General features: G+C 41.2%; 1 long non-coding RNA gene across 1 annotated transcript in view; it reads right to left on the reverse strand.

Moving 5' to 3' along the window:
- LOC128897922 (uncharacterized) overlaps positions 1–20882 on the reverse strand; it is a 60488-nt gene extending 39606 nt beyond the window's left edge. The window contains exon 1 of the long non-coding RNA XR_008462640.1: positions 20822–20882. This is a non-coding gene — a long non-coding RNA (uncharacterized LOC128897922). The remainder of the gene's footprint in view (positions 1–20821) is intronic.
- Between the last annotated feature and the right edge of the window lie 3280 nt (positions 20883–24162).

The following is a 24162-nucleotide window of genomic DNA, read 5'->3' on the forward strand; positions in this document are numbered from 1 at the left end:
ACAATTGGCTTCAGCCATTGAACCAGCCTGTCCAGGTGCCTCAGAAAAGCCTTCCTACCTTCAAGCAGATCAACACTCCCTCCCAATTTATTGTCACCTGCAGACTTACTGAGGGTGAACTGGACCCACTTATCTAGATCATTGATAAAGCTATCAAACAAGAGTGGCCCCAGTCCTGAACCCTGGGGAACACTGCTTCCATGAGCAGCTAGTTTTTCCAGGAGGATGCTGTGGGACACAGTGTCAAAGGCTTTACTAAAGTCCAGGTAAACAACATACACAGCCTTTCCTTCATCCACTAAGTGGGTCACCTCGTTGTAGAAGGAGATGAAGTTTGTCAAGCAGGACCTGCCCTTCATGAACCCATTCTAGCTGGTCCTGATCACCTGATTGCCCTGCACATGCTGCATAATGGCACTCAGGATGATTTTCTCCATGATCTTTCCTGGCACCAACGTCAGACTTATAGATCTGTAGTTCCCCAGATCTTCCTTCCAGCCTTTCTTGTAGACAGGTGTCACACTTGCCCATCTGATACAAAAAGGCATCCAAAAGCCCATTCCCTCAGTCTCCATTTGCTTCCCCATGGACACTTTCACCTGCCAGCCAGGGGCCCAGGGCATGGTGCACACAAAGGCAGTTTCTCATCCCACCTGCATCAAATCACCAAGCACTTGTCAATTCTTTTCATTTTCTCAAACAGTAGCCAAAAAAGTCCTTTCAGACCCTTTTCTAAATCCCCATCTCCCAACCTGTAATAATTTATTCAGAGCAGTACACTAGTGGTGACTCTTTGGAAACTCAGATGATGAAGTTATGATTGAACTGAAGAATTACAGTTTTTAACTTCCCTCCTTTTCCACTGTAGAAGCTAATTCCTTATTGTTTTAATTTAGAGGCAAGATTAGAACCAACTGTGTTTAGCCCCTTATCTTTGCTCAACAAAGAAAGTTATATAATGTTTCAGGAAATTAGTTCAAGTGAAAATAACCACCTTTTTCACAGCACTAAATACTTAGGAAAAGTTGTGGTTCGCCCATTCTGGCATCTGATGTTTACTCAGAACAGACATGACACAGGCAGTAAAAAGAATAACAAAACAAAACAAACAACCCCCCCCACAACCACCAGCCTAGGGTTAAAAATGATTTTCATACCTAGTAAATTCCTACAACTCTGTAAAATGGCCAAAGCAGCCTCTACTAACATCTCAGTGGAGACAATGACAAATGTATCTTTTAGAGACAGAAGTATTATATTCTTATAATAGTCCTATCTTAACAACAGGACAAAGACAGTTCTTTCACTTTTCCCCACTTCATAAACAGCTCACTATCCATTCACTTGTCCTGTTTGTTACATGTTAGCTTTAGCCTTGCAGTTCACAGGGATTTCCACTAGCTCCCTTTGGTTCTTATTCACATCCATTACCTGTGAATTCCAGCAAGCACAATATTAAGAAAACAAGCCATCTAAAAAAGAAGTAGTGATGTTCACAACACAAATAGATCTGTACCACAGAGAAGATCTCTGGGTGTTTCCGGATGTATGACTAAGTGGTAAGATACAAGAAACAGCAGCTATAGGCAGCACAATGCAAGCTCTCAGTACCATTGTTTGGAAATTAATGTTTATCAGTTTTCCATGAATCACCAACTGTGCTTTAAATACCAGTGCCTGTACTCTTCAAGGGAATATAAATACACCCAGTTTATTTGGGTGTTCTGGAGAAACCTGTGAAAAGGATGACATTTGTTCTTAATATACAGCAATGATGATGAGTTGTCACAGAAACAACACATTTTTCTTTTTTCTAGATGTGAGTGACAAGATACTTCTGAATGCTGTCACATCCCATTCTGATGGAAAGGAGTCTTATCAGTCTGCTTAGTAATAATACACCCAAAGTTGTTTTGGCTAGACTTATTTCCTTCTAATGACTCCAGCTTATAGTAGATCATCCTCGTTATACTGGTTTGTATTTTATAACACTCGGTTACCTCCCAAGCTCAATATGATCACCAGATCAGTATTATTGGAAGTTTAAACCTACAAAAATCCCTTTCAGTTAGTGGCACTAAAAGCCCTTTTGCAGGAATTTCATAAACACTATTGTCTTGTACTTAGAGCTATACTCAAATCAGGGAAACTTTTTCCTCCAAGTGAGAAAAGCAGGAAAGAACTGACTGCCTTGTGCACACTCTTACACAGCAGGACCAAGCATATTATCAATCCTTTGCTACATCACTTTCTCACTGAAAGGGGCAGTGGTGGAAGGTGCCAAACTGCAGAGCAACATGAAGAGGAGCTCCTGGAGAGCAGACCTCTACCTTGATCTCCAGGACCACTCGCTTTCTTCCAGACTTCAAAGACAAGACAAAAAAATAAAACAAAATAAAATAAAATAAAAAACAACAAACCAAACACACACACACAAAACCACAAAACCACAAAACCCAACCAACCAATCAACCCAAGACAAAAGAAATAAGCTTTGATCTTAGCAAAGATGCCTTTCCCTTGCAGTGGGATGTACCTGAAATCCCAATACATCAATCTCATTTTATTCAAAGTTAACCAAGAATTAATTTGGACTAACACAGCATTATAAAAGATTTAAACAGAAAACAAATTAAGAACCTGTGTACCTCAGTCCTGAGGACAGGAAAAACTGAGAGGTCAGAAATAGACGAGATCACATTTCTAGAGTTATCTGAGGTCTACTGACACATTTGTCTATTTTCTTAGCACTGTTAAGAGAAATAATATGATGTGAAATATATAATGTTGTCTTATCTTAAAGACAGGAGAATGACAATTCTTTCACTTTCCTTCCCACTCCATAAAAAGCTCACTTTCCACTCATTTGTCATGTTTCTGACTTGTCAGTTTTAGCCTTTCAGTTCACTGGGATTTGCACCAGCTCTTTTTCGTTCTTATTCATACAATTCCATTCCCTATGAGATTTCAAGTTCACTTGAATTTCATGTTCACAGTATCCAGAATTGTCATGTCTTCAGCATCTTTCCTATAGAGTATATTTTGGTTCCTTTGAAGTGAGGCTTAAAATTACTCAATCTGACATATCATAGAAGAAATCAATAATACCACTCCTCTGTAATTGTTTGATTAGGGTCAGATCTTCAAAAGCCTGGGGGATACTTTGAACAGTGATAAAAGAATGATGTCTCAGCCTGTTCTCAATGTTCTGTATCAGTCTTGCTTTGTAGAGGACAGGCACTGGAATCTGGGCAGAAATAAATAAGGAATTACAAGAAAAACATATAGAATTGTACGTGTTTTTCTAACATGGATCAATATAGCTTTCAAGAAATCAAGTTTTGAAGAAAAAGCAACATACTGTGTGCATATCTCTGAAAAAAATCAGGGAGTAGTTGTGGAATACACATGCCTGAAAGGCTCAAAGGGAAAAACGTCAAGTATTTGTATGTTTCCTTTCAGAAGTATTACCTTATGGAGCAAAATAGGTTCTTAAATATTTCACAGTTATGTTATATTACATGTTTGATCTGAAGTTTTGTGGACAGTGGTTGCATTTGTAATAAGAATGCTAACTTGACAGTACAACTGCTTTTGGTAGGCAGTTTGTAGATTAGAGATGGACTTCCTGAGCACAGACCAAATGCCAGCACTTTTCAGGCTGTGGCTATCACTGTTCCAAGAGATGAAGCACACAGATATCTTTCCTTCCCGCTGTGACTGTTGGAAAGTTGTGGTGTTTCTGCATTAGTCAGCACAAGTGGACCTTGTTTTTCTCATTAATTGAACCAGCAGGGTATATAATAAACAGCTGCCTCAGAGGAAAGAGAAGCAAGAAGGAATAGCATGAAAGGAGAGTCCAGTGTCATAAATGAAGTATAATAAAAAAAGTGGTTCTGATTTAGTCTGTTATTCTCTTGCTGGCATTTGTGAACAGAAGGAAGTTACAGATATAACAGCCTTAAAATGCATCTGGTAATCTCTAATATTTTCAAGGCAAGTTGATTTAGCATGCATACAAATATTGAAAGCATTTCCCTGTCACAGGGACACAGATCCTTTCCAAAGAGCTGCTTGAATAATAGTGCACAGTCACAGTCACTGAAGAGAAATATCCAAATACATACCCCAGGAAGTGCCTTCTTTTAAAGTGAATTGCTTTATCAGCAATATACTTTTCCTAGGTTAGAGAAGGGATTTTTAGTAGCTGAAAATATGGCTGAAACAACTTAGAGATTAAACTAATTTAAATACCCCCCTACCTTCACTGTTTGTTTTTTGACTCTTACTTCAGCCACCCTAGTACAAGAGGAAACTGCTGAAAATGGCAGGCTTGGCTTTGTATGCTCACACACTTTTATAAGCAGCAATATAAGCTTCAGGCTCCTCACCTTACATGCAAGGAACTTTCCTTTCTTTAAAAGGAAAGCTTTTTAAAGAAATCTTAATGAGAAATAAAACCATATTCTTCTTTCTTTCCAAAGCACTGGACAGGTACAACTTTCCTCCTGGAGAGCAACACCCTGCAGCACCACCAGGGAAGACAGGAGGGGTCCTGGATTAAAGAGAGCCTCAGAAGGGGGTTGTGGGGTCACAGGTGGAATTGATCAAGGTGATTAAAGGGGAGTAGGGGTTCTAGCAGATGCATGCTGTCTGAACTTGGAAAATTACATACCCAGGCTCCATCTTTTTGATTTTTGAGGACATTTTCCTTGCTACCATAGACAACGGATACTGCTTTCTGTACCTAAGGGAAACTTTCAAATAGGCCAGGGGGGTTAGAGAAATGAGTCTCACTACTTGTCAGTGAAAGCTGTACTCTTAAGTGTATCCCTTAGATACATCCATAAGTCTCATCTAGAGTAGAAAAAGATTTCTAGAAAGGAGGATGAGAGGAGGGACACTTAAGGCTATTCCTTTTCCCAATTAAATTCCTCTGTTCTCTCCCCAGAAACCCCAAATCCTATGACAAACTATAGCTAAAAGGCTCAAACCAAGCTAAGTGGACACCAATGAGCTGCACTTCAGTATGAGCACAGGGGCCAGAACATGTGACAGTGAGAGGGCAGAAGAATAGGGAGGGAGTAATTTAAAGCAGAGAGGAAGAAACCCTGCCCCATGGGAAGTGACCATCTGTGCACTATGAAACAGCCTTGTGCTCCACTTGTTGTTGGCTTTCATCCTGCAGTCAGCCCATTGTGGCCACCAGCTTTGTTGGGTGATCGCTCAGTACAGCGTGGACCTTGTGTGACCAGTGTTGCCCCTCAGGCTGCCTTGTGCAACTTGCAGCACTTCCTGGCTATAATGTCCTTTTGTAAAGCTAAAATAAGCTGTACATTCTCTTTTTAAAAAGCACCCCTCTGTTGCTGTGCTATTAAAATAACATCAATGTCCCTCCGGTCTATGGGTTAGTGGTTAAAATCTGCTGTCAATTATCAAGCAAAATGTAAACGAAATGAAGAACAAATTGTCTCATTTCATCAGTGTTGTTTTCCTCTTCTTCCCCCCGATAATATCACCTTAAAATAGAACGCCTTATTAACCACAGACCAGAAGGTTAATAACTACATCAACAAAACAAATGTAGTAGATTAAAACAATGCATTAACATTCATTAGTATTTCACTGTTGATCCCCAAACATGCTGCTATTGCTATTGTGTTATTACCAGGCAATAATTGTTATGTCAAAAGATAGGACCCATATGGTTCAACGAGTTCCTCTGGGAGTTTCCTCTGTATGAAAGTCAATCAAAAATATGATTCTATAAGGAAAGACATGGACACGGGAGAGCTACTGTCAGTATATGCAGCCCATGTGAGAGACTCAAGTGACTGTTTTACATAAAAGTTTTTAAATCTACGAGAAAAAAGTTAAAGTTAGGAAACCAGCAGTTAAATAAGCAGGTTGGTTCACAATGCACAATGCTCCCATGCCACCAGCCGCAGCCACCAGTGTAACTTTAGTTTTGCCTGACTCGTGCTTCTGTTGTGGATTTGTAGGGTTTGGCGAGCTGCACAAATGAACTTGGATTGCATCACCACCTTTGTACTATTATGTATCCTCCACAAGTTCATTACAAATTACTATATGCTCCTTGCCTCACTGTTTCAATAGCACAAGCTGTTTTGCCTAGCTCTGTCTCACTGTTCTATCTGCCGATTTGTATTTACCAGGCACACACTGGTTGTGAAGAGTTGCATAAGGCTGTTTTCTGTGGTAGGTTTCTATTCGCCATCTGCTTGACTGAAAAAATATCTTTTTCAGTTAACACATTTGGTCTGGTGTTTGCATCTTTTGTTTCCTTCCAAAAGCAATCTCAGAAACATAGGAGGGGCTGTGAGGCTTTGAAGGGGAAAGGTCTTTTGAAATAGTCCTTTTACCCAGCTAAGAAATGCATTGTCCCTGCTTGAACACTGCAGCAAATTTAATGTCCTGAAAAGCCTCTTTCTCTGTACCCAGCTACTTTTTGTAGCACTGCTTTATCATGAAGGAGATAAAACTGCAAGCGTCTTTCTATGAACACATCCATCCTGTTCCTGGTCCTGTTTCCGAAGGAAACAAGGATCTGTACTCACCATCACCTTTTCTTCTTCCCAGCTGCTGTTGAGCCACTGGCCTATTTCTGCCACATTTAGAAGAGAGGGCAGAAAATTAAACTCACACAAACTATGCATGAATGCAGCTGGGAGAGGGAAGAGGCCTATTAATGACCCCACAGAGAGACAGGCCAGGGTGAGAGGCCATCCTTTGCTAGACACTGGAGAGGCTGCTCCAGAGAGGGATGCTCTGAATGTCCCATTCATGGAAAATTGCTTTAAATGGAACTTGCAGCTCAGCAGATACAAATGCATTCAAGGAAGTCCATAGGAAACTGTTCACAGGACTGCCTGTTACCAGCAAATCTCAGTGGCTAAGAATATCAAACAGGGACGGGGCAAACAGAGGCACTCTAGAAGGGCCTGAATGGGCACCAGCAACAGCAGCACAAATGGTATGTGATGAGATGTTTAGTTTTGGATAACAGAAAGCCACAGTCCACAAGAGGAAAGAGTTCTGGTTTCCACAGCTGCATGAGGCAGTGGAAAGGACAGGCTGTAAGATCACGAGTTAACAGCCAGAGGAGCATGCAGCATACACACCCTGAAGAAGTCCTGGGCCTGTGATTCATCCAGCACCCATGGCTGCAGCTTTTGCCATGCAAGGGAGATCATCAAGGGCTGCTGATTCCCTTTGGTGAACACTTCTGAGAGCAGCCTTGTGATCACTGAGCTGTGTGAAATAGCATGTGCAAAGGCGCTGCGGGTGGCACTCTGCCTCAGCCCCACTGTGCCAACAGCACAGGGTGTTCCCTGCACACCACCTCTTCCTCCCATTCAGCACAGGGAAGGCATGGCTATGGACTGGTTCCTAGCAGCCCACTGCTGTCGTAAGGGGTCTGGCAGCTTTGCCAGTCCAGCTCCAGCAAAACAATTAACATTTGTTTTGAAGGGCAAAGCTAAACCACCCCTGCCTGTGATCTTGGGAGAGAACAGGGCAGCCATGGTGAGGAAAGGGACATGGACTAGTGCCAGGAGCAGCCTCCCCATGCTGGTGCAGGTGTTGACCTGATGAATAGTTCACCTGGAAGGTGACCCCAAGGTGATGCACAAAGTGCTTCTGAGACCCAAGCTATCCCCCCAACAAAACAACCTGGGTGTCCCTGCACTGTGTGGCCATTCAAAGGACACAAGGCATCCTCAGCTCTTCCTGAGCATGTCTCACTGGCAGCTTGTGATTGACTGCCAAATGTATGTAAGGATATTTTAATCAAAATGTATTTTTCTTCTCCAGTGATGTTCCCTCAGCAGCAGCTCATTGCTGTCTTGCCTTTGGCTGGAAAAAAAATTATTTATGCTTCAACTACAGCACAGGTACAGGGTTAGACCTTCTATGTTTAAGATATAATAAGCTACATTTTTAGAGGAGAAAAACCCATCAAAGTAGTAGCTACCCTCACAGGGTATGGTTTTGATACATATATCTCCTGCAGAAGAGAAATTTGTTTCCAGGCTCTCTTCTGCTTGGAGTGTGACCTCTCATAACAGGCTTTGAACTAGCCCAACCTTAGTGGTGCTTTCCTGTAGAAAAAGGTGCACACCCTAAAAGGTTTGGGCATTTGCAGAATTGTTTTTACAACCTATAGTTTAAAAAAAACAAACAAGTAAACAAAATTTAATAATTGCATTTTTTTCTCATAAAAGGGGAAAGAAATATAGAAACAGAAGAAAAGTATAAATTTTTGTTTAAATAAGCAAAAGGTTCAAGTTCTGATCAGTTGAAGGGGAAAACAAAAGAGGCAAGGCCCAGGATAAACAAATTAAAATTTACCTTGAGGGTTACAGCTTGTTTATGAAATTTAGCCAGAGCACAAAGCACAGAGAAAGCACCTGGCCACAACCCCATTGTGCACTTCAGCAGTCTACAAATGAGATCTAAAGCAAAAATAATCAAACAAAACAACTTCCAGAAGGAAAGTTTTCTGTCAAAACCTCCCCTCCTGACTGCTCATTCAGCAACATCCAGACTACACTTCATAAAAATTACCTTTTTTGAAAGAATGTAGAGCTCTTAGCATAGGCTGCACTTGCCTCTCCATAGCGACCCAGACCTCCTCACACCTATGATTACAGTCAAGGTCATCCTGAGAACATGAAGCAAAGGGAGGTGTACAAATAGATCCTTTTGCCATGGCCTTTAGAGCTCATCTCATAAGTTTTTCGCTTTTATATACAAGAAAGGGAACTTTCCATGCCCTCCAGAAATCTTCCTGTCAATGGACCTCTTTTGCTGTTGGACAGAAACTCTGTGCTTCACAGGCTGTTGGTGGCTGAAGCTATAAAACCACCCACCCTGGAAAGTCAAATTTCAAGTTACAGGTACACACATAAGGCAACAGCAGAAAGTCTTAAATAAAAGTTTAAGTGAGAAAGATAATGGTGCTGCAGTTGAGAGACTAATCCACTGTGGAGATTCACCCATCTGCCTCAGTAGTACCTTGCCAGCCTGGAGGAAGCTGAGCTGTATGTGCTTCAGTGAATCACTGGATTTTGAGCTCTGGGTAGGAGCATTGTATTCTGTATGAGCTAAAAAGAGTCAAGTCTTTTAAAAGATATTTTTGTGCATTTATGTACAGAAATTTATGAAATATGATTCTGTCACTGGCATGTGACAAGGCTGTTGAGAACAGGTTTTATGAATCATGGGGTTTGCCCAGAAATTACATTTAAAAAACCTCACACCTTCAAAAAAAATCAAAGAACACCACGACGAGGAAAAAGGCTACTCTTTTTGCAGGAGTAAAGAGGCTAGACCTGCAATTACAGCCAGAGTCAGTGTGGGAGCTGCTTGTACTGCAGTCTGCAGCTGCCAGAGCTGTTCCAGCAACACCAAGTATTATGTGTCTGGCAAGACAGTGTCTACCACAGCATTTTTTTACATCTTTTGTGGAAAGTTTTGAATGAAATGGAATCCCAATGACTGTGCTCTGACAGGGGGAGCCCAATTAGATACATTGGTGGTGCTGGTTTTGGGGAACTGTGTCAAATCATACAGGAGGTCTGAGTCACGTTGCTATATCTGTTCTTGGGGAGTGTTCATTTTGGCTGTGAATGGCATTATTACCTTCCTGCTGCCTCCTATCTACAGTCTATAGATTAGATCATTTTTCCTGGAAGAATCCTAACACCATAGCTGTGCCTTGTGTTGGAACAGACCTTTAAAAGTCATCTAGTCTAAGCCCCCATGCGACAAAAAGAGACATCTTTAGCTAGATAAAATTGTTCAGAGCCCCATCCAACCTGGCCTTGAATGTTTCCAGGGATGGGGCTTCTCTGGGCAGCCTGTTCCAGTGTTTCCCCACCCTCATTATAAAAAGTTTCTTCCTTCTATCTTGTCTAAGTCTCCCCTCTTTTAGTTTAAAACAATTACTCCTTGTCCTGCCACAACAGACTCTGCTAAAAAGCTTGTTCGTATCTTCCTTATAACTATTGAAAGAAAGTTTAGTTTCTCCCTGTCAGCTTCTGCTTTGTGAATTGGCTGGGTACTAACACCAGTTTTCTTGTAATTCTGCAAAGAGACTTGCACCATAAAAATGCTAAAAAATTTTGTGCATATAATCGTACAGTGAGGTTTGTTCTGAGGTGCCTCTCAGATTCTCTATTGTTGTTCACCTCTACTTAAATCTGAGTGTATATGTTTTATACACCTGCTAAGTGGTAGTTTAAGGCTAAATTTTCTTCATTTGTGACTCATTCATAAAAGAATTAATCACTTTACTTTTGCTTCACTTCCCAAATACTTTAAACTATGAATTTAATTATATGAGTATTAATGGATACAACACAAGATAAACATGCCATCTGCCCAAGTGGAGATGCAAGCTCTGTCCAGAGCATCCCTGAACAAGACTGAGGCCTTGCCAGACGGTACCAACACCAGGAAGATGCAGAAGCACTTTGGTCATCTCAGGGCTCTGACATTCATTTTTATTGTCTGCTGAGTTGCTTGTTTTGAGATAAGATATGTAGGCATGAAGTATGTGGTGCACAAAGAACTACTGCTCATTTTTCTTCGTGAGATTCATGGATTCAGTTTCCTTAGCAATGTCCAGCTTGCATCCAACCCTTGGAGATAATCAAAAGCTTCTGAAAAGAATCAATAGGATGCTCATGAAAAGGAGGAAGACATGCTTATGCACCTGTGCACGTCTGTGAGTGAAAGTAGAAATGTATATTTTACAAAAATACCTCTTCCTAACAAAAGTATTTGAATTAGTTATAGAAACAGGTACTCAGAGATCATTGGCAAAAATTTCCTGGAGTTTTCCCATGCCATGGTAAGCGTTTCATTACAAGTGACAGGATATACAAGTGCATCTGTAAATAAGCATCTGTAAATTAAGGACCTGCAAGTTACAATGTATATTGCAAACTGAAGTAAGAGTGCTCAGGAAATGTTTGACATTGACTTTAAAGCTGATTTAAAATAAACAGGAGCACAATGCTAAGGAAACCTTTTTAATATGTCAGACAGACTAAGTTTTACTGTCACTTCCCAGAAGAGGCAGGGTTGCTCTCTAATTTCCAGGGGAAAATCACATGTAATACAATCCTTTGGTTAAAAGGAGAGACAGAGTGTAAAGGAAAACAAACTTTATTCCACAGACAAAGGTTAAACAAAAAAATCTTCTATCAGATAACATCCAATCTTCAGATATTAACAGAAAGAGCCAATTACATCTACAACAAAAAATAAACTAAGAAAGAGCAAACAAAGGAACACTTTTTTTCTTGGGGGGAAAAAAAATCTGATCAAATAATGAAGGGAACTTCTAGTCTTTTTTGGTTTTTTCCCATTTCTGTTTTTCAGTGAGCTTGAGTAAGTGGTATATATTGTAATCCTCCCATTCACAACATGATGATGGGCATCTCTTTTTTTTCTGCCAGTGCATAATTCCCTTCATCTATCCTGACTCCAAAGTCCACATATATAGAGTCAGCCTCTGCAAAGCAGTAAGATGTGACAAGCAGCTCATTTTTATCTACCAAGACCAGTGAGATATGGAGGTTACATGTTAAAAAGCTCTAAAACATGTGTCCCAAACTGTAATTGATCCTACCATATGTTTTGAGGCTTTCACCACACAGTACCACCAAGAACGTACTTTCCTGCCTAGCAAAGCAAGTTTTCCACACCAGCTGAATGCCTCTGTTGTTTCAGCAGGAGCAGATTCATTGTGCTTCTTAACCTTATTTCTTCTGTGTCTGTGTGTTCACTGCATTTTGCCAGCTAGAGCATTGTTTACTAGAGCCTGTAACCTGACCACTTCCCAGAAAGCCTATAATAGCAGTTATGCTCTACCTCATGTTTGTCATGCATGAGTGCAGTGGGTTGAAGTTTCCCCCCAGCATTAACCACAATGAGCTGTCTCTTTGGGTCTTTAATACTAATTAACCAACAACAACAAAAAAATTAGATTTAAAAGGAAATCTTTGGGGAGGAAAGCACAGATTTGATTTAATTACAACAACATATCTTCATTACTTTTCATATCATTACTAAGAATCTGCACTTAAACAAGTAATCTTTGTCCTAATAATTAAGATCGTTCGTCCCTACAGGTTATTTCCTGCCTGAAACTGTGGCTGGTGCTGTGTGAAGGTGGAGGGCTGAGGCAGTGAGAACTGGAACAGAGAGACAGCTTCTCATCACAGCATTGCTACCTCCCACACAGGAATGAACCTCATTCACAACAGTAAAACCTTGTTGCTTATTACTTCAGGATGACCTGAAATGCCTGCTTTAATGCTATGAGCTTCCATGAGGGCTCTTGTGGGTGAAAGCCAGAGGGCATACCAAGCTTCTGGGGTGTCAGAGGAAAACCTGGAGACACTCAGTGCAAAGCAGTGGATCAGGACATCTGAGCAGCTCTTCTTGTCTCTTGCAGTTCATCTGACATCTGTGAGCTCCACAGAAATTCTGGGACAAGCCAAAATCTCCATTCTGCTGCCCACTGCCAGATATGACCATATCTTGCCTGTGAAATTGGAACACCCAAAATCTGCATCATCTCAACTCTAATCTTTACTCATGCAAAGATCCCCTATGGGAGATGTATGACGCACACACACAAAAAAAACCCCAAACAAACAAAAAACCCACAAACAAACAAAAACCCCAAACACCAAACCAATCCAAACAAACAAACAAACAAACCCCACCAGCAAACAACAACAAAACCCCACAGATAAAAGCATAAGCATTTGACATATTCCCATAAGGCCTACACTGGTATTCTAGAGGAGGCTAATTAGACCTTCAGCTATCCTTGTTTCTGTATGGTATACTCCATGACGTCTCAAGAACCTTTTCAGAGCTTCACCTTTCTGTTGACAGTTGTATTTACTGAATCATGCCTGTATTTGGCCTGTTTCACTAGAATGATGCTTACATATCTTATAAGCAAATGTGCACCATAACAGCAGCAGTGGCAGAGGCAGTATGGTTGGGGTTCATGTTTATTTGGTATTATTAGTATTACTAGTATTAATATTATTAATGATAATATTATTGTTATTAATACAAGACTCATAGAATAAATAAGGTTGGAAAAGACCTCAGAGATCATCAAGTCAAACCTATCACCCAATGCCTCATGACTAACTAAGCCATGGCTTCAAGTGCCATGTCCAATCCTTTTTTGAACACCTCCAGGGACGGGGACTCCATCACCTCCCTGGGCAGCCCACAACTCTCTCTGTGAAGAACTTTCTCCTCACCTCGAGCCTAAACCTTCCCTGGTGCAGTGTGAGACTGTGTCCTCTTGTTCTGGAGCTGGTTGCCTGGGAGAAGAGACCAACCCCCACATGTCTACAACCTCCCTTCAGGTAGTTGTAGAGAGCAATAAGGTCTCCCCTGAGTCTCCTCTTCTCCAGGCTAAACAATCCCAGCTCCCTCAGCCTCTCCTCATAGGGCTTGTGCTCGAGACCTCTCCCCAGCGTCGTTGCCCTTCTCTGGACACGTTCAAGTGTCTCAATGTCCTTGTTAAATTGAGGGGCCCAGAACTGGACACAGGACTCCAGGTGTGGCCTAACCAGTGCTGAGTACAGGGGCACAATGACGTCCCTGCTCCTGCTGGCCACACTATTTCTGATGCAGGCCAGGATGCCATTGGCCTTCTTGGTCACCTGGGCACACTGCTGGCTCATATTTAGGTGGCTGTCAATCAGCACCCCCAGGTCCCTTTCTGCCTGGCTGCTCTCCAGCCACTCTGACCCCAGCCTGTAGCACTGCATGGGGCTGTTGTGACCAAATTGCAGCACCTGGCACTTGGACTTGTTGAATGCCATCGTGTTGGACTCTGCCCATCTGTCCAGCCTGTCAAGGTGCCTCTGCAGAGCACTTCCACCCTCTAACAGATCAACAGCTGCCCCCAGCTTGGTGTCGTCTGCAAACTTACTAATGGTGGACTCAATCCCCTCATCCAGATCATCAATAAAGATATTGAACAGGATTGTGTCCAGCACTGATTCCTGGGGGACACCACTAGTGACTGGCTGCCAGCTGGATGTGGTACCATTCACCACCACTCTCTGGGCTCAGCCCTCCAGCCAGTTCCTAACCCAGCACAGAGTGCTGCTGTCCAAGCCATGGGCTGACAGCTTGGCCAGGAGTTTGCTATGGGGGACGGTGTCAAAGGCCTTGCTGAAGTCCAGGTAGACTACATCCACAGCCTTCCCCACATCCACCAGGCAGGTCACCTGATCATAGAAGGAGATCAGGTTGGTCAGGCAGGACCTGCCCTTCCTAAATCCATGTTGGGTGGGCCTGATCCCTTGGTCATCCTGCAGGTGCTCTGTGATTGCCCCCAAGATGATCTGCTCCATAATCTTTCCTGGCACTGAGGTCAGGCTGACAACCCTGCAGTTTGCAGGTTCTTCCATCTGGCCCTTCTTGTGGATGGGCATCACACTGGCCAGTTTCCAGTCATCTGGGACCTCTCCGGTGAGCCAGGACTGGTGGTAAATGATGGAGAAAGGCTTGGCCAGCTCATCTGCCAGCTCTCTCAGCACCCTAGGATGGATCCCATCCGGTCCCATGGACTTGTGAATATCCAAGTGGCTCAGCAAGTCCCTAACTACTTCCTCATGGATTTCAGAGGGATTATACTGCTCCCTGACCCTATCTACCAGTTCAGGAGGCTAGCTATCCTGAAGTCCTCCTGCCTTACAGTTGAAAATGGAGGCAAAGAAGGTATTGAGTACCTCAGCCTTTTCCTCATCTTTAGTTACAATGTTCCCCTCCAGGTCCAATAAAGAGTGGAGGTTCTTCTTGCCCCTCTTTTTAGCATTAATATTTTTATAAAAATGCTGTAACAGACTCCAACCAGCATGTCAGTTTTGTCAGCCCTCCCTCTGATTTTATCCCACAAGCACTCAATCCTTTCATCCTCAGCCTCAAGTTGTGTGGCATTAAGAGATTCCCTAATACACAGGGCCACCCCTCCTCCTCTTCTCCCTCACCTGTCTCTCCTAAACTGTTCTTCTAACTGTTGAAAGATTAAGCATGGTTCCTCAGAAACATGAATATTTTTTTACTCACGGGCTTCAACAGCCCAAGCAAATGAAGAACAAACCAAGAAGCAGAGAAAGATATGCAGAAAAATACTAACTGCAGCACCACCAAGTGTCAGCATTGAAAACACCACATATGGGGAGAACACATTTCTACAGGAACTGCAAAAGCTAATTTTGAAAAACCTCGTTGCCTGTAACCTGTAAACCTTCTCCCAGCTGTCAAGAGAAGTTATGTCAAGGTAGTATTAGCACTTTCAGAAAATACAGTATGTTTCCAATTGATAAGAGAATACTTCAAAGAGGAATTTAGATTTAAAACTTCTCAACACTTCTAATGGGTTTGTATTTGCTAACTTCAAATGCACTGCACCTGACATGTGCTGCAGTGTTTCCAAGAGTCACCGCTTTCAGCACAGGCAGGAATTTGCTTCATCTATCAGGGAGGGGCACAGTACCCAACAACCACTAACAGACGTGACTGCACACAAATTCTTTCTGTTTTGTAAGTGCATTGTAGGTGCAATTTATGTAATATTATTTGAGATGCATTAGAGCCTTGTAGACATAGCTTTGCTCTTGTAGCGGAAGACTTTGTTGCACCTGGGTCTCAACCATCACATCCTCTGATCTCATGCTGATGTGTCTGTACATTCCCCCAGGGCTCTGCATCAGAGGAGATAAGGCATTGCCAGTGGCACCAACAGAACTAGGGACATGCTTTTACCTTGTCACAACTGTCAGAGACCACATTTCGATGACACTAGCACCTTTTGTTTCACAGGGTATAGTAGGCAAAACCAATAATGGCTTTATTGATTTCCAAGGCATGTGAAACTCGGAGTCCTCACTGTCAGCACTTTCCTGCAGGTGTTTTTACATGCTACACAAGACAAACCAAAGAAATATGCTTCTGGTCCTTGGAACTGGCTGTGCTGGTTGATCTGAGACCAAAATCTTCATGAGGAACGGACAGACATAGCACTTCCAGGTAAAACAAAGAGACCCTCATAACCCATATATTTCCAAGGTACAATTCAACAGTAAAGAGATAGCTTTTTGTGACTTTCATATCCTAGCTGGTCTTGTCTGGCTTCAGTCACACTCTGATGTTCCTGCCAGTGCTGATAGCTGTGTGCACCTCTGCTGAGCATCTCTTCTCTGGTAGGCCTGAATGAAAGAGGGCTCCAGACTACCGTGGTTTCCTGGCCTTGCACTTGGCTTGAGGCTGATCTAGCTGCCTCGTCCCTGCAGCAGGCTGCCATAGAAGCACGTTCTTGACCTTCTAATTAATTATGTCATGTTCAGAAATGGCATGTGGGCTGCCAAGTCACTTATGCAAGTCTGAAAACACCTCTGTGGCTTGTGTGTGAAAGGAAGGCTCACATCTCTGGACAGGAGAGGACAAAGTCTCAACTCAGTTCTATAACTAGCTGAGATGAGCTGGAGACCAGTGTATTCGCACTTTCCTTAGAGGTTCCATCTGATGGATATCCACAGAAGCCTGGACATCACTAACACCTCTTAATCTGTGTGTGAGTGTTTTCTGAATGTGGATTTCTCTTCTTGTTTTTCAGAGACAGGTTCAGGCATGGATGTACTAGCTATCTTCATGACTGTTTGAAGCAGGGGAAAGCGATACCTGTCTCTTTTATTTCTGACATTTCTGATCATGATCATCTTGACCATGATTTGCTTAAAATTCAACCACATGTATGTTCTCTCCTCTTATTAATCCTGGTTGTCCTGGTGATTACACAACCAACAGTCCCATGGCAAATGTCTATAATCAAATCACTTGCCTTGTCACAAGCCCTCAGTGAAATATGGCCAGCATGTAGGAGTCACTACAGAATGCTATGTCATAGCAAGCCATTCAGTGGTGAATGGATACCAAAATGATCATGCAGACCAAGCACCACCTGATGCCCCCCAAAATTAAGCTCTTTAAATCCATAACTACCAGTCCCAAGGTAACTGCACCAGGTTTCATCAAATAACCTGCTGAAAGTCTGAAATAATCTGGTCCTCCATATTCTCTCTTACTTTCCTATAGCCTTCACAAAAGCATAGCAGTACTATTCCTGGCCCAAAAATTAAGAGTAAGGGATAAGATTCACAGGATATTGGTCCTCAAATGATCTCATAGAACTTTGTCAAACACAGCAGGAAAGATAACTGTAAACCTTACTTTCTTAACTCCATGTTACACTTACTCTTAGTCTTCAAGAAAGCCCCAAAAGACCTACAATTCCTGCAAAGTAAGAATAAGGCATTGAAATTTATCCTTGAACTTGCATCAGAGTATCCTACAGACCTGGGAGGAAAATGTTCTTGTCAGTATTTCATGCCCCTCTAAGCCTATCTATAACTGTAACCCCATAAAAGGGAACATAAAACTTGCCTGGAAATTAAGAACAAAGGCATTCAAATCCCTTTGTATGTGACTGTCTTGAAGGACCTCTCAAATCACCACAGGAACTGCTACTGGGATCTGATTTTCCTAAACCAAACCTGCCCTATTGCTCAGGTATTTTGGATAAGACCATTAAATGTCTTCAGATCTACGTTTCCTTTCCCTCAGGAAGCAGGAAAGATGCCTCCAAAGTATCTTTTTCAAACCCTAAACTGAACTGTAACTGTCAGTCTACAAGAGCTTAAACATCTATGGCTCTTCCAAGTTTAACAACCAGGTATTCACATGAGTGTACCAGTTTCATGGCTTTGCAAAACATAGCAGAAAACTTGCTTCTGCAATACTGATTTTCACAGGTCCTAAACTTAAATTTAATTCCTCTGCATTTATGACAAGTCAAATTACAAATAAAGCATTTCTCAGGCCCAGTTCACAGCTTAGATCTGAAAAACTTGCCCGACACAGGAGGAAGACATGCCCTGCTCCTAAAATTTCCTTTCCAAACTTGCTCTGTGTTCAGCTTTTCAGGTTTGAAATCATCCCAAAACCAGATACTTGAACATTTTGCAGCCACAAGCTGAGGGGAGCAATCGAGGCAACCCAAACAATCTTTGAAGTGTCCAGGCAGCATTTCTAAACTGCAGGTCTCCACGGAGCAGCAGGGCTTGAAGAGGGCTTGCCTCTCACTGCTACCCGGGAGATGGAGCTCGGTGCCCAGCTACGCCCAGAGCTGCCCAGGGCCTCAGCACTGCTCCCACAGTAATACACAGAGAATAAGGGACAGGAGCACACATGTGAGAATATTTCATTTACCTAACCTCTGATCACACTGCTTTATGTCTGCTTATTATTTCATAGTGATTAGTCATGGTGCATGGAGCACCACAGGATGATTGTGATAGATCTACAAGCAGTCAGTGTCACTCCCATTGCAGCCAGCAGCAGAAATGAGCTCACATCAGAAGTAAAGCAGGAGATGAGTAACACTGAAAATACTTTTTTTTCAGCTGATAAGGATCTCAAAAAGAAAGAGAAATTTAGCAAGGGAAATGGAAACCAACACAGTTCTCATCTGCTGACAGTGAAAAAAACCAAAGTGAGATAATCAAAGGTGAGGAAAACAACCCAAAAAATATATTGAGATTGATTTTTTTTTAGGAGGTATGCAGTATGAAACACAAGCCAAATGTTCAGGTGCAACACCATAACTAATTATTAAAATCACATGCAAAAATAATCTTAAAAATTCACTTTAAAAAAATAAAACTAAATTTAGAAATGTATAAAACTATTCCACTGAGGCATACATGAATTAACATTGTTTAAATAAGCCAGAAGAAAACTAGAAGATGTCTTGCTGGAGCACAAAGAAAATCCCAAACAAGAAAAGGTACCATATAAGAAACAAATGACAGATGGGCCAACTGGAGGATTGTGTTTAATGTAATTAACATTAGCACTTACTGGTGATGGTTAATGGTCCTATACCATTTCACATCCCAAAACAAAGCCTGATCAGGGATGCATCAAAAGACATGAAGTGAACCCTGAGGCTGAAGTGACATTTGGTTCACATTGAAGATGTTTTCAGCAGCCTTTATGAGAAGCCACAGCTATTGGAGCAAAGATATGAACAAGTTTCCATCTTGTAATCACTACATTTTCTATAATAACTACCCTTTTCTACCACAGTAGAAAAGTTAATTTCTTCCTGTCTCTCTCCTACTGCTGCTACTGACCCTGAAGAGTAGGAATAAGTCTGAAATCATTACTTTGCATTTTAAGATAGGATTCTGCTTTTGCTGAAATTCAGCATGAAGCCAAAGAAATCTTTGACATTTACCAGATATGAGTTTAAAAGGTGAACATATTCATGTCACTAGAAAACTCTTGGTATTTTCTTCTGAAATTTAAAAACTCTGTTTCCACATGAAGTTGCAGAATTGCCTTTTCTGAGTCTCAAGTATGCCTATATTCAAAACAACTTCATTGTCCAGTCAGAAAATATCAATTAAAAATAAAATAATTAAACAACAACACCACCCCAAAAACCTCCTTTTGCTCACATGGTTTTGTATTTGAAAGCCCAGCAGTGTTGTGGTTAGATAAGAGGATTTAGTTGAGAAAATGGCAATATGCTCATAGGCAACAGGCAAACTAAAATGGCATTTACTAGGCATGACGATTGGTCGACTTTCAGCCTCTTCATCATCATGTTTGAGAATAAAATAAGACAAAAGTCTTTTGGATGTGGCACTTGGTGCCATGGTCTAGTCCTGAGGTCTGTGGAGACAGGTTGGACTCCATGATCCTCGAGGTCTCTTCGAACCTTGGTGATACTGTGATACTGTGATACTATCCAAAAGAGACATATTTTGAAATTGTTTACATTCATAACTCTAAAGCCAGTTTGTGAAACAGTTTCCCTCTTCCTGGGGCTTATGTGTAGGACAGGTTTTTCAGCGCCATCTTCTGGTAGGCATGATCATTAGGAAGATTGTTCCACTGGAACTGATGTAGGGGTGATGAAATATCAACAGAGATGTTTATTGTTGTATAAAGTATAAGCCAGAACGACACGATCTAGTGGCAGATGTTTCTTCTGCATATGATTTATAGCATTTGCACCATGCATTATTATTCTTCAGCACATGTGCATATACATATACATATATGAATTTACTTATAAACAAAAGAATGAAACACAGGAGCATTGCTTTTTCACGTCTAGAATATGTGATAAAGATTTTCATTGAAAGAATTGTGAAAATAGATTTTTAAGGGGAGTTAGCTCACTTAATTTTTACCATCTAATAAATATTTGCTTTACTTAGTACACAATGAAAGAACATTCCTATCTACTTTGCCAAAAAAGGCTTTTTATCATGACTTTATTTGCTGACTTTACAGCAACTTCTTTGTGCCATCTTCAAGAATATATGTGCTGAGATGAACCAGAGAAAAAGGTGGAGAGAAACAGAAACTTGTACTCAGATATCACTCCAGTTCCAGAGCAGAACTGAGCATCCATAGACAGAATCCTGCTCCTGTGTATGGACAGGACAGTCCTGGATGGCAAAGGACACCATTCAGGATGCACTGATGCTATTGCTGTGAGCTTTGATGGCCCCTGCAGACTGCAGAGCACAGTGATACCTCTCTGCACATTTTAATTGTACAAGGCAACTGGCAGCTAGTATAAATTTGAGATGTTCTTCATCTTTTCTAATTTACTTGGAAAGTTGATTCAGAATGCAGTAAGTAAATGAGTGCAGAAATGGCTTTAAGTTACCTTGTTTTGTTGCCTCCCCCATTCCTCCCACTCATCTGCACAGCACTGCCCTCTTCACCATTCATCTCTCCACCACAGTAGAAATATGCCTACGTGAAGTAAGGTGCTTGGTCTCCTTCTGTTGCCTGCATGAAGCAAAATATTTGATTACATATTTTTTCCCACACTTCATTTCATATTCTAATATCTATATTTCTGTGAAGGCTGCTTTTCAGTTCCTTGTAAACTATCTCACATCATGGTCAATAACATCTCCAGTTTGCATCTTACTGCAAAGAAATGAAGATGTGTTCTATTGCAGTGAACTAGAAACAAAAGAAATAAACAAAAAGCCTTGCTTAAGTTCATTGTGTTTTAACATAAGGTTTACTTTTAAATTCTAGGCATTTAAGGAAAGGAAGTTTGTCTTCTGTTTATAGAAAGGATTCATAGAAAATACTAAATTTTGTAGTTAAATATTTGCATTAAGATTGTTGGAAACAACACTCTGATGGTTGAAAGTGATTTGTGTATTAAACTTATGGCTGCACCTTGAAAAGAGAAGTTTGCTGCAAAGATAAAAGAAGTCCTGTGTCAGAAGTGATGAATCCTGAGAAAGACTTTCCAAGTATCACTTAGTGAATCCTTTTGTAGAGTTCCTTCCAACTTGGTGTGAACAACCACCTGTAAACCCACAAGCTATAAGATGTCCAAGTAATCACACTGGGTTTATTGAGATACATGCTTGACAGTAAGTGTGCATCTAAACTGTCACATTTTGGCTGATTTTCTCCAAATGAAGCCTTTAACCAAAGAGTGGGAATGCAACAGTGCTGTCCAATTGACAGCAAGACCAGGCTCTGCATCATTGCTCCTTCCACTTCACAGCTCTTAAACACATTTGCTCACATCAGCCATTGAATGAGCTGCCCCAGCATTTAAACAGATAATTTGAAAACAAAGAGATACAAGAAACTTGTAACTACTTGTGTAGATATACACTAGATGAAATGAACTATGAATGATCTTTGAACTTGATTATATGCTTGACACCAACTGAAACTGCCAAGGGTCTATGATTACACCTGTATTTTATCCTTTTCAAGCATAATTCATTCTAGAAATGTAGATTTCTCAGAGACAGAGATTCTTGATATTGTGAACCTTGCACCTTCCTGTAGTTAAAAAAGAAAACAAACACCAAGTGAGTTGCTTTCCAGTTCTGAAGGGACTTCTTCATCTAAATCAAAATCAACAAGGATAACTTTAGGCTTTAATTTAATTTTGGAAGGAATATGTAGTCCTTCTATTTACTGACAGAGAGCATCTACCTAAATATGACATGGATACAGAGGAACTACAAATGATATTTGAAAAAGATCTTTTAAAACTGCCTCTTAACTATGTGCTCTATATTTCTCCTTCAACTTTAAAAGATGCTAGGTCTCATTCTCCATTGCTCTGCTGTTGGTTTTGAGTGTTTCTGTGTTGCTAACAAGACTCTGCTAAATGCCACAGCATGAAATGCCAGGAAAAATGTAAAGAAATGCAAAAATCATAGATTCATTACCCACTACTTTATATTTCATAATCTCAAATACAGTTCTGCAAGCTACCAGAAGAGTGACTGAATGAGAATACTTCAATTCCATCAGGAGAGTAGGTTTAACACCTACTCTCAGCAGTGACTATGTTCTACAAAACAGTGGAGAAGGAGGGCTATTTATGTGTTCTTGTACAAATGAACATAAATAAGTGGACACTCAAGCAAACTGACAATAGACTACTAACAAAGGGACAGATGTCCTTATCTTCTTACAAGGGTGAAAAGGGACAAAAATGAGTAAATATTTATATTATCATAGTGGCATGTAACTGGAGCTCAGTTGTGGTGGAAACAGTGATTTACCAGCATGTTCCCTCTCTCTTGGGGATCCACATAAACCTAGGTTCAGCAGTGAGAAAAAAATCTGACTGAAGGACCAAGCTGAATGAAAGGGCTACAGGTTTTCAGGACATACTTTTCTCTGCACTCAGAAGAGGGCTAACAAAGAGCAATGTCTTCCTGGGAAAGAGTTACTGTAGATGAATACAAAAGGTCTAATTGGGCATGTGAAGGAAGTATATGTACATCGTGGCATATACCTTCAGCCCCAGTACTTCAGAAACCTTCTCTCCTAGAGTCTTGGGCTAAAGCTCTGCATTCAGGACCTCTGCCTGTAAGATGACTCCAGCTAGAACATCCTTAGCTGCTGCATAATTGGCTGCTTGTGCCATAACTCCACTAAGGCCAGCCTTCCTCCAAAGGGCACCTGGCAGGCTACAGCGTGAATCATTCCCTATCTACTCTTTTTTCCCACTTCACCTGCCCCTCTCCCACAATTATTTAGTCAGTGGTCATCACTTCTCCTACATGGAGCACCTGAACAAGGTTTGCAAGCCTGTAGTGCTTGGACTCTTGCATCATCCCTACTGAAAGATCATAATAAGAATATTTGGTATTGCAGACATATTTTTTATATTAATGGACACTTGCCTTTTAAAGTCCTTGGAATGTGACTGTCGGCTCTTTATGTCTGTGTTGTGTTTGGTCTCAGTCCTATGGCCTTAAAATGTTTGTAACACATTGAGGTGAATGTTAAGATTTCCCCCAGCCAATGGAGGAGGATCAAACGTGCTCTCTGCAGGAACTGAAAGGAGAGCGAGATGATGAGGTACCATTTCTTCAATGAATCTCTGGAATGAAAGAAGACAAGAAATGTGTATTATCTGATGCTTGTGCTGTCCTTTTGGATAAGAAGTTGAAACACCACCTTGAGACAAAGAGAAAGAGCACGTAACTGTTGGTGGAGTGTTGGGGAAAGAACACTCATAGCTGGGATAGTTAACAGCCCAGGAGCATTTCTGAAAAGCAGACATATGATAATACATGCTCTTGGGCATTTCCTACACCGTTGTGAAACAACAGTGGCAGTCATGGGGGTAAACTTGGAGTGATGACAGGAATGGCAGAGGAAGGCAAGCATTGAAATTGTGGTGCTGTATATAATGAAAAATATTCCCATATACACTTGAAATGCTTAGCAAAGGTTTCAGTTGACTAGTTTTGTTCTACTGCTGTAGAAGTTTTGCAGTACTGTGATGGAAAATGATTCTTCATCATTCCCAGCTCACTGTGGAGCACTTAAAGCACAGACCAGGTGTGAACTCACTCTGAGAGGTAAAAATAAAGCCACATTATGTAATAAGATTTAATGATTATTCGAATCTCTTTTTCCATCCCTGTGGATCATTGATTTACCCTTCCTTGTTTTGTTCTCAGGATATTGCTAAAACAAGTAATCATGTTCTGAAATTAATCA

Source organism: Dryobates pubescens, chromosome 2 (assembly GCF_014839835.1).
Source record: "Dryobates pubescens isolate bDryPub1 chromosome 2, bDryPub1.pri, whole genome shotgun sequence".
In the NCBI taxonomy this organism is placed as follows: Eukaryota; Metazoa; Chordata; class Aves; order Piciformes; family Picidae; genus Dryobates; species Dryobates pubescens.